We start from the raw sequence: 19,155 nt of genomic DNA on the forward strand, positions 1-19,155 counted from the left end.
AAAGAAAACACTTTGAATGAGAACTGTGTCCAAACTTTTGGTCTGTACTGTATGTCCAAAGTCACAGATTTATTAATGGTCCTTTAATACTGTGATAAATGTGGTTTGACGGTAGCAGTTTATCCTTTAGTAAGCGGCTTTACAAAAGTCGCACGCCTTTACGAAAAAGTCACATGTTCTATTAAAAGTCGCATAAGATAAGTATTATTTGCGACTTTTTAAATTGTCACAATAGTAAATCTGTCTAGAGATTCATTTACATAAGAAAACACATCCACTTTCATAAAACTGGCGAGCATAGCGCAGAGCCAATAAAAGTCACAAATCTTTGCGCAGTTTTAGCGATTGCGCAAAAATTTGAAACTTTTTTACTCCATTATTTTGACTTGAACTAATGATAAATCTGGTCCACAGTGTCTCAAGCTTTGTCACCACTTTATCGAGACTTAAGCCCTTAGTCTGCAGGTACTGCTGTGTGTCATCAACTTCCCTCAGTACATCAGACCAGAAGTGCAGGTAGCCTAGAAAAGTAAAGTCACAGACAGCAGTTAGAAGACCTTGTGCTGCTCCTCTTGTGTCCATATTTTCACAAGGTTCACAAAGAGCTTCAAGTGCCGACACAAACATGTCAAATTTTTCTTTTACTGGCTTAACTGCAGCATAATGAGCACTCCAGCGTGTTGTGCATAGTCTTTTTACTGACACTCCAACATGGTCAATTAACACATCCCATCAATGGGTGGAAGCAGCAAAAAAAAACAAAAACATTGTCTACAGAGTTCCAAAAAAGGTCACGTAAGATGCATTTTCAGCAAAAGAGTGCTGAGCAATCAAGTTAAGGGAATGGTCCACACATCCATTAAAAATAGCCGTCCTGTTTTTTTTCCTTCAGAATGGATTGTACACCTCCATGGATTCCAGCCATAGTAGCTGCATTATCATAACCCTGAGAGCGGCACATCATTATGTCTAGTCCATCACTTTCTAGTTTTTTAAGAATGTCAGAACTGAGGTCAGCAGCTTTTTTTCCCCTTTAAAGGGAAAAATACTAAGAAAACTTATTTTACCTCAACTTTCCTGTTGGTGATGTGTGCATATCTGATCACTTCAGACATCTGATCAGTATACGATATATCAGGTGTGCTGTCAAACATGATGCAAAAGTACTTTGCAGAATTTATGTCTGTTACAATCTTCTCCTTCACATGATTTGCCAGGACACTTATAAACTCATTCTGAGTTTGTGGAGAAAGATAGGAGACAGACATGTTACCTTTCCAGGTGTGCCGCTTTAACCTAATTAGGTGTTCCTTCAGTACTGGATCATACTTGGAAAGCATCTCAACCATATCAAGAAAGTTCCCTTTATTCAAAGAATACTCATCTTCCTTGTGGCCACAAAATGCCAGATTCTGCTTGGCAAGAAACAATGTGATATCCAACATAGAAACATAGAAACATAGAATGTGTCGGCAGATAAGAACCATTTGGCCCATCTAGTCTGCCCAATATATCTGAATCCTATTAATAGTCCCTGGCCCTATCTTATAGGAAGGATAGCCTTATGCCTATCCCATGCATGCTTAAACTCCTTCACTGTATTTGCAGCTACCACTTCTGCAGGAAGGCTATTCCATGCATCCACTACTCTCTCAGTAAAGTAATACTTCCTTATATTACTTTTAAACCTATGCCCCTCTAATTTAAAACTGTGTCCTCTTGAGGTAGTTTTTCTTCTTTTAAATATGCTCTCCTCCTTTACCGAGTTGATTCCCTTTATGTATTTAAAAGTTTCTATCATATCCCCTCTGTCTCTTCTTTCTTCCAAGCTATACATATTAAGGTCCTTTAACCTTTCCTGGTAAGTTTTATCCTGCAATACATGTACTAGTTTAGTAGCTCTTCTCTGAACTCTCTCTAGAGTATCTATATCCTTCTGGAGATATGGCCTCCAGTACTGCGCACAATACTCCAAGTGAGGTCTCACCAGTGTTCTGTACAGCGGCATAAGCACTTCACTCTTTCTACTGCTTATACCTCTCCCTATACATCCAAGCATTCTGCTAGCATTTCGTGCTGCCCTATTACATTGTCTTCCCACCTTTAAGTCTTCTGAAATAATTACTCCTAAATCCCTTTCCTCAGATACTGAGGTCAGGACTGTGTCAAATATTCTATATTCTGCCCTTGGGTTTTTACGCCCCAGGTGCATTATCTTGCACTTATCCACATTAAATTTCAGTTGCCAGAGTTCTGACCATTCTTCTAGTTTTCCTAAATCCTTTTCCATTTGGCGTTTCCCTCCAGGAACATCAACCCTGTTACATATCTTTGTGTCATCAGCAAAAAGACAAACCTTACCATCGAGGCCTTTTGCAATATCACTTATGAAGATATTAAACAAAATTGGTCCCAGTACAGATCCCTGTGGAACCCCACTGGTAACATGACCTTGTTTTGAATGTTCTCCATTGACTACAACCCTCTGCTGTCTGTCACTCAGCCACTGCCTAATCCACTCAACAATATGGGAGTCTATGCTCAATGACTGCAGTTTATTGATAAGTCTTCTATGTGGGACAGTGTCAAAAGCCTTACTAAAATCTAGATATGCGATGTCTACTGCACCTCCACCGTCTATTATTTTAGTCACCCAGTCAAAAAAATCTATAAGATTTGTTTGACATGATCTCCCTGAAGTAAACCCATGTTGTTTTTCATCTTGCAATCCATGGGATTTTAGATGTTCCACAATCCTATCCTTTAATAGGGTTTCCATTAATTTGCCTGCTATTGATGTCAGACTCACTGGTCTATAGTTGCCCGATTCCTCCCTACTACTTTTCTTGTGAATGGGCACGACATTTGCCAATTTCCAATCTTCCGGGACGACTCCTGTTACTAATGATTGGTTAAATAAATCTGTTAACGGTTTTGCCAGCTCACCACTAAGCTCTTTTAATAATTTTGGGTGTATCTCATCAGGCCCCTGTGACTTATTTGTCTTCACTTTAGACAGCAAACTTAGAACATCTTCCTCTGTAAAGACACATGCATCAAACGATTTATTAGTCATCCTTTCTAGTGGAGGTCCTTCTCCTTTTTCTTTTGTAAAAACTGAACAGAAGTATTCATTAAGGCAGTCGGCTAGCCCTTTATTCTCTTCTACATACCTTCTGTCCTTTGTTTTTAATTTAGTTATTCCTTGTTTTAATTTCCTTTTTTCATTTATATATCTGAAGAATGTCTTATCCCCTTTTTTCATAGACTGAGCTAGTTTTTCTTCTGCCTGCGCTTTAGAAGTTCTTATAACTTGCTTGGCCTCTTTCTGCCCAATCTTGTAGATTTCCTTATCTTCATTGCTCTGTTTTTTTTTTATAATTAAAAAAATGCTAGCTTTTTATTTTTAATGATTTGGGCCACTTCTGCTGAGTACCACAGTGGTCTCTTCCTTTTTTTGCTTTTACTGACAAGTCTAATGCAATTTTCTGTTGCCTTCAATAATGCACCTTTTAAGTAGTCCCATTTCTCCTGGACTCCATGTAATCCATTCCAGTCTGATAAGGACTCATTTATGACTAATTTCATTTTTGAAAAGTCTGTTTTTCTAAAATCTAAAACTTTTGTTTTTGTGTGGTGGGACTCTTTCACAGTTCTTATATTAAACCACACTGACTGGTGATCACTAGATCCCAAGGTTTCGCCTACAATGGCATCATATACCAAATCCCCATTTGTGAATACCAAATCCAAAATGGCATCCCTCCGGGTTGGCTCCTCAACCACTTGTTGTAGAGATAACCCCAGTAGGGAATTTAGAATATCTGTACTCCTGGTAGAACTTGCTATTTTGGTTTTCCAGTTTATACCTGGAAGATTGAAATCTCCCATAATGATAACTTCTCCTTTCATTGTCATTTTAGCTATTTCTTCAACTAGTAGATCATCTAGTTCTTTAACTTGACCAGGTGGTCTATCACACCTACACGAGTTACTGCATGGTTAGCAAACTGCAACGTAACCCAAACTGACTCTATGTTGGCCTCACCAACTTGTATTAGGTTAGATTTAATGCTATCTTTCACATACAGGGCCACTCCTCCTCCTTTCTTGCCTTCTCTGTCTCTTCTGTATAAAGAGTACCCTGGTATGGTTATGTCCCAGTCATTTCTTTCATTAAACCATGTCTCCGTAACAGCCACTAAATCTACATTCTCAGATGCCATTATTGACCCAAGTTCATTGATTTTTTTACCTAAACTGCGAGCATTTGTAGACAGGACTCTGAGCTTATCATTTCTTAACCTCTGTGCTTCTGACCTGTTCTGGCATTGTTTCGGGGGGCAATTGGACTCTTTTATTTTCACTCTTTTTTCCCCCCTTCCTAGTTTAAATACTCTTCCGCAAATTCTTGGAGTTGTTCACTAAGTACATTTGTTCCTTTGAGAGAAAGATGCAAACCATCTTTTTTGTACAGTTCCTTTCTATTCCAAGTAGAGCTATCATGAGAAACAAAGCCAAAATAGTTTGGGCAACAATCTGTGCAAAATATCCCTCCACTTTTTCTTCTCAGTCTCCATTCTAGAAATAGTTTGGGCATCAATTGTTTCATTCTGCCTTAGTCCTGCTGCCAAAATTTTCAATTTTTCCAGAAAGCATAAGTGCTCTTCGCATGTCTCATGATTATATACTTTTGGGCTCAGTTTCCACCACTTCTGAAACCCAGTGACAAATTTGGGTATTGTATCTGTAGTACAGATGGCAAAGAGTCGGCAACAAAAGCAATATAAATTCTCGCTGACAGGTGAGTAAACCATCCATGTCCTCAGAATTTTCTCTCCATTTGGCATGACCTTGTAAAACCACACTTTTGAAAGTTCACGCGCTTCTCCCTTTACTGCAGCTTTTGCATCGGGCCTTTTTGTGACACTAAAAGGACCATCTTGGTTCTGGAAAGAAGCACTTCCTCTTTTCACAATTTCTACCCGAAAATTATCTGGAACCGGTATCTCCCAGAAGGACACATCAGATAAAATTTGCAAATCTTTCTCCTTAACTGCACTCATGTCTTTCATAGTATCAGGACTATGGCTTGAGTCACTTTCAGCACTCTCTTCTGCTTCAGATTCTGTCATTTCCATTCTTTGCTCTTCTGCTTTAAATTCTTCTATTTCCCCTCCTTGCTCTTCTTCAGATTCTGCCATTTCCACTTCTTGCTCCTCTGCAGAAAGCTTTCTAGCAAAAGCATCAGAAGAATCAGCTTGATTAATTGGCGCAGTATCTTTTGATGAACCCTGGCCATCATCTGGTCTTTTGACATACTGTACTTGAGCATGGATCCAGCAAGGGTTTTGATTGATTTAATTTTTGCCTCTTTTGTTCTCCTTTGCTGGTATCCACTTGGCCTCTTTGACTTATGCACTCCATGTGACATGGTGGAATATTCCCTTAGCAATTCAGACTTTGCTTTCTGAAACCCAATTGAAAAAAAGAGGACAGAATGAAAACATATAATGTGTTTCTTGTGCTTCTAATATGTTGCTAACGGTATGGATAAACCATATAATATGGATAAACCATATAATACCGTCCCTTGGTTTAACTTTGTGGCATCAGCATGCAATTTTTGTTATGGTAAAACTGGAAAGGTCATTGTATATATTTTTTTCTTTTGATTTGGTGACTGAAATAATAGATGGCAGAGGTGCAGTAGACATTGGTTCTCTAGATTTTAGTAAGGCTTCTGACACTGTCCACATAGAAGACTTGTCAATAAACTGCAGCCATTGAGCTTGGACTAGATTAGGCAGTGGCTGAGTGAGTGACAGACAGAGGGTTGTAGTCAATGGGGTATATTCAGAGTAAGGTCTTTACCAGTGGGAACCTCAGGGATCTGTACTGGGACCTATTCTGGGGGGTGTTGCTGGTGGATGATGGGGGTGCTACTGCCATAGGGGGGCATCCGTTAGCTCAGAAGACACCCCCCAAAGCTTAGAGCCCCAGCACCCCCTTTCCCCCCTGGCTTGCAGCAACTCACCTAGGTCAGGTGCACCCCACTTTCGCTGGCTGGCTGACCGAGACACCAAATACTGTTCAATTTCTTCTGGTGACCGCTTCTTCGTGTGGTCATCTTGTTCTGACCTGTGTGGACGAGTCATGTAGGGGACGTCCATGAAGCTCCGCCCTGCGGACGTCCCTTCGCGTCCTTCACTGAGCCTGCCGACCGACCCAAGCGGTAATTTAAGTTGAGTACTACATGACTAGTACTTCTACCCCTGACTTCAGGTCACTAAGTTACAGATGTAGCCATGCTAAAATTGACTCTGATAACTCTAAGACAAGTCACAGTGTTATCTCGTGCCATCTTGTGACAAAAGCCATTAAAATACATGAAAGAGTTAGTTAACCTTTTAGTGCCATTTTTTTTAAAGCGTTAACCATCGAGTTTAGCTTAGCTGCATCTGTATGTGTCCCTGTTCCCATGCTGTGTGCCTGCAAACTACTGCTGGAATACATTGAGAAGACTCATCCTGGAGTCTTCTCCATTATTCGATGGCACACAGAGGAAGAACTAGGGTGAGTATGGACATATAACCTAGTGATCTGGAGTCAGGGGCAGTAGTACTAGTGATGTAGTACTGCACATACCCTTTCTTCACAGTGTCTCATTTTTATATGTGTATATCTCTTATATATATATATATATATATAAATGAGTTTCTGTCTGTCTAGACGTCTGTCTGTCTGTTCTTTATGCGTGACCAAACGACGAAACCGATCTTCTCTGAATTTGGCACACGGGTACATCAGGTATCCAGGAAGGTTTTAGACCAGGTCTCAGCTCTCTAGGACGTACCGTTCCTGAGATATTCCCAAAAAATTACCTGCATTAGCCAATACAAGTCTGCAAGTCTTTCTCTTCAAATCCCAACTGCCATACACAGTTTTACTCCAGGTTTCCATAACAACCCAGACATTTTTCTTCACTGCTGTAGGTCAGCTTTAGGCTAGGGCTACACAACGACATGTGTCGCACAACTATTTTTATAATGATAGTCTATGGTATTGCACTGTGACATGTGACATGCTGCGACTGCTACAAAGCTCAGCAGACAGTATCACAGAATAGACTTAGAAACACAGCAGACAGTATCACAAATGATAGGATTGAATACATAGCTAGGCAGACAGTATCACACAATATAAGATTAGATACCAGCTCATCAGACAGTATCACAAAGGATAGGATTAGATACATAGCTCAGCAGACAGTATCACACAGGGTAGGATTAGATACACAGCTCAGCAGTCAGTATCACACAGGATAGGATTAGATACATAGCTCAGCAGACACTATCACTCAGGCCACTGTGAGGTCACTGATAAGGCAGCAGGGTACTGTGAAGGTCACTGTTAAGGGAGCGGGCCCCTGAGGAGGTCACTGTCAAGGGAGTGGGGTGCTGTGAAACTCACTGTTAAAGGGGCGGGCTACTGTATGCTATACATACACTTTATGGTCACTAGGCTATTGGTGTCTTTTCTAAGGCTACTTTCAGGGCCGCGTTTTGGCTTTCCTCTAGCAGAGGATTTCAAAACCGGGCCAAAATAGTTCAGTTTTGTCCCCATTCATTGTCAATGCAGACAGGGAAACTTAAAGTTCAGTGACTCTTTGCCAAGAGACGGTGCCTTAAATACCCAAGGTCCCTCAGCCATTGGCTGGGGAAAGTTTAGTTAGCCCTGTAAAAATTCTATAGGAGGCGTGCACTCCCTAAGGATGTGATAGACAAGATGATGGAGGCAGCATCATGGAGAGAGCAACATCTGATGGTAAAAATGCCAGGTGGCATCATGAGTAAAGTGGCGTCCACATCCACGAGGGACAACAGGAAGGTGGTGGGCATGAACTACAGACCTAATAGTTCTTCAATGTATGTTCAGGAAATTTGCAAGAAAACAATTAGCAGAAGAAAAAAAACTCTCCAAGGATTTACATGTACTGAGGTTATTTATAAAAACATGTCCATTCATTCATACTTGCTTGTATGTTATCTTTGCAAAAAGAAATATGATAAATGATGACTATTTGCATCAATAATACAATATATCCCACAAAGACAGAATTGTTAAAAGCAATTTTGAATATGTCCCCATGCCAGTTTTAAGCCCTCCATGAAAATCTTTAAATATAAAAACTAGCTTCCTTTCGTTAAGCATTCCTCCAGTTCTTTCTGAAGATTTTGTTTCTCCTCCTCATGGTCACTTTGATGACTTTTTATGACTGCAAGAGATTCCTCAGATGCAGACAGCTTCTCCAAACTGACTACTGGCAAGTTCCTGCTGGAGTTGTCTTATGGTACTCTAAGAAGAAAACATGTTTGTACTTTATATATTGTAAGAGCTCCATTTAAACTTTGTAACTAAATTAACATCAGCAGAAAATGTAATCCTCAGCATTGGAAAACACAATTACTTCAACTCTGTTCTATGTGTAAATCTAAACTATTATGGCTTTTTTAACTTATTCCATGAAATATCACACATAAGGCTGTTTACCTGATGTTCTGCTTGCTTAGCTTCCTAGCTTGTTGATTTGTTCTTGGAGCAAGTGAGACTTGGTGCTCAGGTCTTTGTTTGTCTCTTCAGCTTTGTGAACTTGACTCTGTGCAGCTTGCAGTTGACTGACTGTCTCTGAGAATCAGTTTTTTATGTCAGAGAAAGCCTTTTCTTTGGTTGTGACTTTAAGCTTTATATCTTCCAGCTGCTGGAGGAGCTGCATGTTCTTATCATTTGTCAGGGCCAGTTTCTCCTGCATAATTTCCTGCATTGCAGCACTGAAGGCATTGTCATTTTTTGTATCCTGGAGGGCTTCCACAAGATCTTTTATTGTGCACTTTGCCTGCTCTAAAAGGAGCGTTGTCTTCTGTAGTTATTCCTCATGAGTAGATGACTTGGCTTCCACAGTATTGGGCTGTTGGGACAGGGTAGTGTTGGTCTCATGCAGGCTGGACAGCTGGATAGTTAACTTGTCCCTGCAGCTAAATCACTCCTCGCGTTCTCTATGTAAAGTGCACTCTGTTTCTGATGTTAATTGTTGACTTGCCTCAAGTGCCTGTAAGGTGGAGTTCAGATGAGAACGCATTTTCCTCAATTCAGTTTCAAGGCTTTCTCGGTTTTGCTTCTCCTGCTCTAGCTTAGAGCACAGCATTGTGGCCTCGGTTTTTACAACACTGAGCTGTCCATTGTGCTGAACTCCAGTCTGTGCCAAAGTCTCTTTACTGATCATTATTTGTGTTTTTAGATCTGCAATCTGATGTTTCAACATCTCAGTCTCATCCCTAAATTTGTTCTTCTTATCTTCATAATGAGAACGCATGTTTTGCTGCTCTAGTCTAAGAGCGCTTATCTCCTGTTCCAGGGTGCTGTTTCCCTGGATTACTTATTTTTCCTTCCTAACAAAAGTAAATCCCAGGATTAGTTGGTCTGTATTTATCTGTATTGCATGTATTTTCCCTATGTCATGTTTTAGTTAAAGGCACTATGCACTTTATATATGCTGACTGAGGACTGTGACTGATCATTGTATTGCACAGCCAGGGACTTTTTATTGCAAATTTATATTTAATATAATGAAACAGACAAGTTGGAGATCATCCTGTGTGATGTAATGCTGCTTATGTATACAGATGTCTATGTTTTATACAAGTGTATGTCCAATAAAAGACTTTGTATTTCTATAATATATGCTGTTCTGAGTTTAGTTTTGGGTTTATAGGAGACAAAGAATGTTGCCCTGCGATCCTTGGCGGCGGAAGGACGTGCGCCAAAGAGCTCTCCGCCTGGGGCCCAGCCGCCACTACATTTACCCAGTGTGCAGTTAGGGAGATATAGCGTCCCTGGCCGTGCTTACTGGTCCACGTATCTGTGGTTAGGTGGACCTTGCCACAGATGGCGTTGCGCAGTGCACACTTGATTTTATCGGATACTTGGTTGTGCAGGGAAGGCACGGCTCTCTTGGAGAAGTAGTGGCGGCTGGGAACAACATACTGTGGGACAGCAAGCGACATGGGCTGTTTGAAGCTGTCTATGTCCACCAGCCTGAATGACAGCATTTCATAGGCCAGTAGTTTAGAAATGCTGGCATTCAGGGCCAGGGATCGAGGGTGGCTAGGTGGGAATTTACGCTTTCTCTCAAATGTTTGTGAGATGGAGAGCTGAACGCTGCCGTGTGACATGGTGGAGATGCTTGGTGACGGAGGTGGTGGTGTTGGTGGTACATCCTCTGTTTGCTGGGCGGCAGGTGCCAACGTTCCTCCAGAGGCGGAGGAAGAGGCCGAGGCAGCAGTAGAAGAGGTAGCATGGGGAGCCAGAGTGAGTTCCTTGTTTTTAAGGTGTTTACTCCACTGCAGTTCATGCTTTGCATGCAGGTGCCTGGTCATGGAGGTTGTGCTAAGGTTCAGAACGTTAATGCCTCGCTTCAGGCTCTGATGGCACAGCGTGCAAACCACTCGGGTCTTGTCGTCAGCACATTGTTTGAATAACTGCCACGCCAGGGAACTCCTTGAAGCTGCCTTTGGGGTGCTCGGTCCCAGATGGCGGTGGCCAGTAGCAGGCGGACTCTCTTGGCGGCGGGTGTTCTGCTTTTGCCCACTGCTCCCTTTTTTGCTACGCTGTTGGCTCGGTCTCACCACTGCCTCTTCCTCCGAACTCACTGAAAGTCAGTGGCACGACCTTCATTCCATGTGGGGTCTAGGACCTCATCGTCCCCTGCATCGTCTTTCACCCAGTCTTCCTCCCTGACCTCCTGTTCAGTCTGCACACTGCAGAAAGATGCAGCAGTTGGCACCTGTATTTCATCATCAGAGACGTGCTGAGGTGGTATTCCCATGTCCTCATCATCAGGAAACATAAGTGGTTGTGCTTCAGTGCATTCTATGTCTTCCACCGCTGGGTAAGGGCTAGGTGGATGCCCTTGGGAAACCCTGCCAGCAGAGTCTTCAAACAGCATAAGAGACTGCTGCATAAGTTGAGGCTCAGACAGTTTCCCTGATATGCATGGGGGTGATGTGACAGACTGATGGGCTTGGTTTTCAGGCGCCATCTGTGCGCTTTCTGCAGAAGACTGGGTGGGAAATAATGTGAACGTGCTGGATCCACTGTCGGCCACCCAATTGACTAATGCCTGTAAATGCTCAGGCCTTACCATTCTTAGAACGGCATTGGGCCCCACCAAATATCGCTGTAAATTCTGGCGTCTACTGGGACCTGAGGTAGTTGGTACACTAGGACTTGTGACTGTGGCAGAACGGCCACGTCCTCTCCCAGCACCAGAGGGTCCACTAACACCACCACGACCATGTCCGCGTCCCTTACTAGATGTTTTCCTAATTGTTACCGTTCACCACAATAAGAAAAAAATTATTTGGCCCAATGTATTGAATTCAAATTCAGGCTTTTTTTTACAGGCACCTAACACTATCTGGCTATCTATTTAGGTACCGTATTACACTAATACAGGCACAGCAGTAACCACAGATTTAGCTGAATATAAATTGTAGGCCTAGTATTTAGGCCCTGGATGACAGGTATCCCTTTAACGGACAGAATTAGACTTGGAAATGCACAGTAGCGTGTGAAGTTATTGAGGATGACCCTCTCAGCACCTTCAATGTAATATACCCTTTTATGGATAGATTTAAACTTGGCCTGCTACAGCAGAAACCACTTATTTATGGGATTGCTAATTTGGTAATTGAAATTCAACCCAGAACAAAAACTGTGCTTTGACGGACACTAAATAACTTTACCAGCCACAGCAGTAACCACAGATTTAGCTGAATATAAATTGTAGGCCTAGTATTTAGGCCCTGGATGGATGATAGGTATCCCTTTACTGACAGAATTACACTTGGAGATGCACGGTAGCATGTAAAGTTATTGAGAATGACCCTATCACCACCTTCAATGTAATATACCCTTTTATGAATAGATTTAAACTTGGCCTGATACTGCAGAAACCACTGATTTAGGGAATTGCTAATTTGGGAATTGTATTTCAACCCAGAACAAAAACTGTGCTTTGGCAGACACTAAATAACTTTGCCAGGCACAGCAGTAACCACAGATTTAGCTGAATATAAATTGTAGGCCTATTATTTAGGCGCTGGGTGACAGGTATACGTTTACGGACAGAATTAGACTTGGAGATGCACGGTAGCGTGTAAAGTTATTGAGAATGACCCTATCAGCAACTTCAATGTAATATACCCTTTTATGGATAGATTTAAACTTGACCTGCTACAGCAGAAACCACTGATTTAGGGAATTGCTAATTCGGGTATTGTATTTCAACCCAGAAAAAAATATATTATTTGCCAGACAGTAGACAGTATTACAATTGGCTAGCCACAGTTGAAACACCAGATTTAGGGTACTACTATTTTGGCAATTGTATTTCACCTCTCAATAAAATAGCAAGCACAGCCAAGCCCCTGATGTAGGATACAGCAAAAAACAACACAAGATTGATGGTTAAATGGACTTGGTGGCAGCTTGTGCTGGTGCACCACAAGACACAAAATGGCCGCCGATCACCCCAGAAAAAAGTGACAGAAAAACACTCTGGGCAGCCTAAAAACAGTGAGCAATTAAATAGCAGAGGTTGAATGATACACAGCTGTACATCGATCACTTCAGTAAGTGTTTTTGAAGAGTAAATCACTGCCTAATCTGGCCCTAACAGCAGCAGCTGCATCCTATCCCTACACTGATCAGAGCAGAGTGACGTGCGGCGCTACGTGACTCCAGCTTAAATAGAGGCTGGGTCACATGCTGCACTGGCCAATCACAGCTATGCCAATAGAAGGCAAGGCTGTGATGGCCTCTTGGGGCAAGTAGTATGACGCCTCTTATGGCTTTTTTAACTTATTCCATGAAATATCACATATAAGGCTGTTTACCTGATGTTCTGCTTGCTTAGCTTCGAGCTTGTCGATTTGTTCTTGGAGCAAGTGAGACTTGGTGCTCAGGTCTTTGTTTGTCTCTTCAGCTTTGTGAACTTGACTCTGTGCAGCTGGCAGTTGACTGACTGTCTCTGAGAATCAGTTTTTTATGTCAGAGAAAGCCTTTTCTTTGGTTATGACTTTACGCTTTAGATCTTCCAGCCGCTGGAGGAGCTGCATGTTCTTATCATTTGTCAGGGTCAGTTTCTCCTGCATAATCTCCTGCATTGCAGCACTGAAGGCATTGTCATTTTCTGTATCCTGGAGGGCTTCCACAAGATCTTTTATTTTGCACTTTGCCTGCTCTAAAAGGAGCGTTGTCTTCTGTAGTTATTCCTCATGAGTAGATGACTTGGCTTCCACAGTATTGGGCTGTTGGGACAGGGTAGTGTTGGTCTCATGCAGGCTGGACAGCTGGATAGTTAACTTGTCCCTGCAGCTAAACCACTCCTCGCGTTCTCTCTGTAAAATGCACTCTGTTTCTGATGTTAATTGTTGACTTGCCTCAAGTGCCTGTAAGGTGGAGTTCAGATGAGAACGCATTTTTCTCAACTCAGTTTCAAGGCTTTCTCGGTTTTGCTTCTCCTGCTCTAGCTTAGAGCACAGCATCGTAGCCTCGGTTTTTACAGCACTGAGCTGTCCATTGTGCTGAACTCCAGTCTGTGCCAAAGTCTCTTTACTGATCATTATTTGTGTTTTTAGACCTGCAATCTGATGTTTCAACATCTCATTCTCATCCCTAAATTCGTTCTTCTTATCTTCATAATGAGAACGCATGTTTTGCCGCTCTAGTCTAAGAGCGCTTATCTCCTGTTCCAGGGTGCTGTTTCCCTGGATTACTTCTTTTTCCTTCTCAAAAGAATAGTCTGGTACCTGCTAACAAAAGTAAATGATAAAATCTGTCAGTTCACGTGATATTGAGGCATCCAACACTATTTGTTCTGGACTTTTTTACATTCCTGCCTGAAATGAGATACAATCTATTTACTCTAAATATCATACGTTTTATTATTATAGCCAGGAAGTGTACTGTAGATAAGCCTCATATGAGCTGCGTTCATGGAGACCAATGTACAGTAGACCATTTATCTATAGAGTGAGGTGTATGTGCCATAGGTGTATGTCCTATGCTTTTTGCAACATCTTAAACCACAGGATTTGTCTGTGCAGTGAACTCTACATATGAATCCCATAGCAAGTAAACATTACCTTTGGACATGATTGACCAGAAGTTGCAGAAGCCACTTCTACAGATGCACTGCAAAGACAAATAAATGGAAAGAATGGAATTAAAGGAACATAATGTGAGAAAATAAAAATGTATATAGTTCAAAATTTCAATAATGTGTGATAAAAGTATTTAGTGTATTTGTTGTAAATTTATACATCAGCAGAAAATGTAATCCTAAGCATTGGAATACACAATTACTTCAACTCTGTTCTATGTTTAAATCTAAACTATTATGGCTTTTTTTAACTTATTCCATGAAATATCACATATAAGGCTGTTTACCTGATGTTCTGCTTGCTTAGCTTCGAGCTTGTCGATTTGTTCTTGGAGCAAGTGAAACTTGGTGCTTAGGTCTTTGTTTGTCTCTTCAGCTTTGTGAACTTGACTCTGTGCAGCTGGCAGTTGACTGACTGTCTCTGAGAATCAGTTTTTTATGTCAGAGAAAACCTTTTCTTTGGTTATGACTTTATGCTTTAGATCTTCCAGCTGCTGGAGGAGCTGCTTTATCTTATCATTTGTCAGGGTCAGTTTCTCCTGCATTGCAGCACTGAAGGCATTGTCATTTTTTGTATCCTGGAGGGCTTCCACAAGATCTTTTATTGTGCACTTTGCCTGCTCTAAAAGGAGCGTTGTCTTCTGTAGTTATTCCTCATGAGTAAATGACTTGGCTTCCACAGTATTGGGCTGTTGGGACAGGGTAGTGTTGGTCTCATGCAGGCTGGACAGCTGGATAGTTAACTTGTCCCTGCAGCTAAACCACTCCTCCCGTTCTCTCTGTAAAGTGCACTCTGTTTCTGATGTTAATTGTTGACTTGCCTCAAGTGCCTGTAAGGTGGAGTTCAGATGAGAACGCATTTTTCTCAACTCAGTTTCAAGGCTTTCTCGGTTTTGCTTCTCCTGCTCTAGCTTAGAGCACAGCATCGTAGCCTCGGTTTTTACAGCACTGAGCTGTCCATTGTGCTGAACTCCAGTCTGTGCCAAAGTCTCTTTACTGATCATTATTTGTGTTTTTAGACATGCAATCTGATGTTCCACATCTCATTCTCATCCCTAAATTTGTTCTTCTTATCTTCATAATGAGAACGCATGTTTTGCTGCTCTAGTCTAAGAGTGCTTATCTCCTGTTCCAGGGTGCTGTTTCCCTGGATTACTTCTTTTTCCTTCTCAAAAGAATAGTCTGGTACCTGCTAACAAAAGTAAATGATAAAATCTGTCAGTTCACGTGATATTGAGGAATCCAACACTATTTGTTCTGGACTTTTTTACATTCCTGCCTGCAATGAGATACAGTCTTGTGAAAAAATTAGGACACCCTTTGAAAGCATGTGGTTTTTTGTAACATTTTTAATAAATGGTTATTTCATCTCCGTTTCAACAATACAGAGAGATTAAAGTAATCCGACTAAACAAAGAAAACTGAAGAAAAGTCTTTTCAAGATCTTCTGTAAATGTCATTCTACAAAAATGCCTATTCTAACTGAGGAAAAAGATAGGACACCCTTGCCCCTAATAGCGAGTGTTACCTCCTTTGGCTGAAATAACTGCAGTGAGATGGTTCTTGTAGCCATCTACCAGTCTTCGACATCGGTCTGAGGAAATTTTACCCCACTCCTCAATGCAGAACTTTTTCAGCTGTGAGATGTTTGAGGGGTTTCTTGCACGTACAGCCCTTTTCAAGTCACCCCACAGCATCTCAATGGGATTCAAATCTGGACTTTGACTTGGCCATTCCAGGACTCTCCATTTCTTCTTTTTCAGCCAATCTTTGGTTGATTTACTAGTATGTTTTGGGTCATTGTCATGTTGCATGGTCCAGTTCCGCTTCAGCTTTAATTTTCTAACTGATGGTCTCACATGTTCTTCAAGCACCTTCTGATACACAGTAGAATTCATCGTGGATTCTATGATGGTGAGCTGACCAGGTCCTGCTGCAGCAAAGCAGCCCCAAACCATGACACTTCCACCTCCATGCTTCACAGTTGGTATGAGGTTCTTTTCTTGGAATGCTGTGTTTGGTTTACGCCAAACATGTCCTCTGCTGTTGTGTCCAAATAATTCAATTTTGGACTCATCTGTCCAAAGAACATTATTCCAGAAGTCCTGGTCTTTGTCAACTTTATCGCTGGCAAATGTCAGTCTGGCCTCGATGTTTCTCTTGGAAAGCAAAGGTTTCCTCCTTGCACACCTCCCATGCAAGTTAAACTTGTACAGTCTCTTTCTGATTGTAGAGGCATGTACTTCTACATCAACAGTAGCCAGAGCCTGCTGTAGTTCTCGAGATGACACTTTAGGGTTTTTGGATACCTCTTTTAGCATCTTGCGGTCTGCTCTTGGGGTGAACTTGCTGGGGCGACCAGTCCTGGGCATGTTGGCAGTTGTTTTGAAAGCCCTCCACTTGTAGACTATCTTCCGGACAGTGGAATGGCTGATTTCAAAATCTTTTGAGATCTTTTTAAATCCCTTCCCAGACTCATAGGCTGCTACAATCTTTTTTCTGAAGTCCTCTGACAGCTCTTTTGCTCTCACCATGGTGCTCACTCTCACTTCAACAGTCAGGAGCACACCAAACTAAATGTCTGAGGTTTAAATAGGGCAAGCCTCATTCAACATGCAGAGTAACGATCTACTAATTATGTGCACCTGGTGTGATATACCTGTGTGAGATCTGAGCCAATTTAAGAGGGAATACATGTGAGGGTGTCCTATCTTTTTCCTCAGTTAGAATAGGCATTTTTGTAGAATGACATTTACAGAAGATCTTGAAAAGACTTTTCTTCAGTTTTCTTTGTTTAGTTGGATTACTTTAATCTCTCTGTATTGTTGAAACGGAGATGAAATAACCATTTATTAAAAATGTTACAAAAAACCACATGCTTTCAAAGGGTGTCCTAATTTTTTCACATGACTGTACAATCAATTTACTCTAAATATCATACGTTTTATTATTATAGCCAGGAATTGTCCTGTAGATAAGCCTCATATGAGCTGCATTCATGGAGACCAATGTACAGTAGACCATTTATCTATAGAGTGAGGTGTATGTGCCATAGGTGTATGTCCTATGCTTCTTGCAACATCTTAAACCACAGGATTTGTCTGTGCAGTGAACTCTACATATGAATCCCATAGCAAGTAAACATTACCTTTGGACATGATTGACCAGAAGCCGCAGAAGCCACTTCTACAGATGCACTGCAAAGACAAAGAAATGGAAAGAATGGAATTAAAGGAACATAATGTGCGAATTTATTTTTAATATTGTTCAAAATTTCAATAATGTGTGATAAAAGTATTTAGTGTATTTGTTGTAAATTTATACATCAGCGGAAAAGTTAATCCTCAGCATTGGAATACAGAATTACTTCAACTCTGTTCTATGTGTAAATCTAAACTATTATTGCTTTTTTAACTTATTCCATGAAATATCACATATAAGGCTGTTTACCTGATGTTCTGCTTGCTTAGCTTCGAGCTTGTTGATTTGTTCTTGGAGCAAGTGAGACTTGGTGCTTAGGTCTTTGTTTGTCTCTTCAGCTTTGTGAACTTGACTCTGTGCAGCTGGCAATTGACTGACTGTCTCTGAGAATCAGTTTTTTATGTCAGAGAAAGCCTTTTCTTTGGTTATGACTTTATGCTTTATATCTTCCAGCTGCTGGAGGAGCTGCATGTTCTTATCATTTGTCAGGGTCAGTTTCTCCTGCATTGCAGCACTGAAGGCATTGTCATTTTTTGTATCCTGGAGGGCTTCCACAAGATCTTTTATTGTGCACTTTGCCTGCTCTAAAAGGAGCGTTGTCTTCTGTAGTTATTCCTCATGAGTAGATGACTTGGCTTCCACAGTATTGGGCTGTTGGGACAGGGTAGTGTTGGTCTCATGCAGGCTGGACAGCTGGATAGTTAACTTGTCCCTGCAGCTAAACCACTCCTCCCGTTCTCTCTGTAAAGTGCACTCTGTTTCTGATGTTAATTGTTGACTTGCCTCAAGTGCCTGTAAGGTGGAGTTCAGATGAGAACGCATTTTTCTCAACTCAGTTTCAAGGCTTTCTCGGTTTTGCTTCTCCTGCTCTAGCTTAGAGCACAGCATCGTAGCCTCGGTTTTTACAGCACTGAGCTGTCCATTGTGCTGAACTCCAGTCTGTGCCAAAGTCTCTTTACTGATCATTATTTGTGTTTTTAGACATGCAATCTGATGTTCCACATCTCATTCTCATCCCTAAATTTGTTCTTCTTATCTTCATAATGAGAACGCATGTTTTGCTGCTCTAGTCTAAGAGCGCTTATCTCCTGTTCCAGGGTGCTGTTTCCCTGGATTACTTCTTTTTCCTTCTCAAAAGAATAGTCTGGTACCTGCTAACAAAAGTAAATGATAAAATCTGTCAGTTCACGTGATATTGAGGAATCCAACACTATTTGTTCTGGACTTTTTTACATTCCTGCCTGCAATGAGATACAATCAATTTACTCTAAATATCATACGTTTTATTATTATAGCCAGGAATTGTCCTGTAGATAAGCCTCATATGAGCTGCATTCATGGAGACCAATGTACAGTAGACCATTTATCTATAGAGTGAGGTGTATGTGCCATAGGTGTATGTCCTATGCTTCTTGCAACATCTTAAACCACAGGATTTGTCTGTGCAATGAACTCTACATATGAATCCCATAGCAAGTAAACATTACCTTTGGACATGATTGACCAGAAGCCGCAGAAGCCACTTCTACAGATGCACTGCAAAGACAAAGAAATGGAAAGAATGGAATTAAAGGAACATAATGTGCGAATTTTTTTTTAATATAGTTCAAAATTTCAATAATGTGTGATAAAAGTATTTAGTGCATTTGTTGTAAATTTATACATCAGCGGAAAAGTTAATCCTCAGCATTGGAATACACAATTACTTCAACTCTGTTCTATGTGTAAAT

General features: G+C 41.2%; 1 pseudogene; it reads right to left on the bottom strand.

Moving 5' to 3' along the window:
• Positions 1–859: 859 nt before the first annotated feature.
• On the bottom strand, positions 860–9,373 carry LOC120980641 (annotated as a pseudogene).
• Positions 9,374–19,155: the final 9,782 nt, after the last annotated feature.

This window comes from Bufo bufo, chromosome 1, assembly GCF_905171765.1.
Source record: "Bufo bufo chromosome 1, aBufBuf1.1, whole genome shotgun sequence".
Taxonomy (NCBI): Eukaryota; Metazoa; Chordata; class Amphibia; order Anura; family Bufonidae; genus Bufo; species Bufo bufo.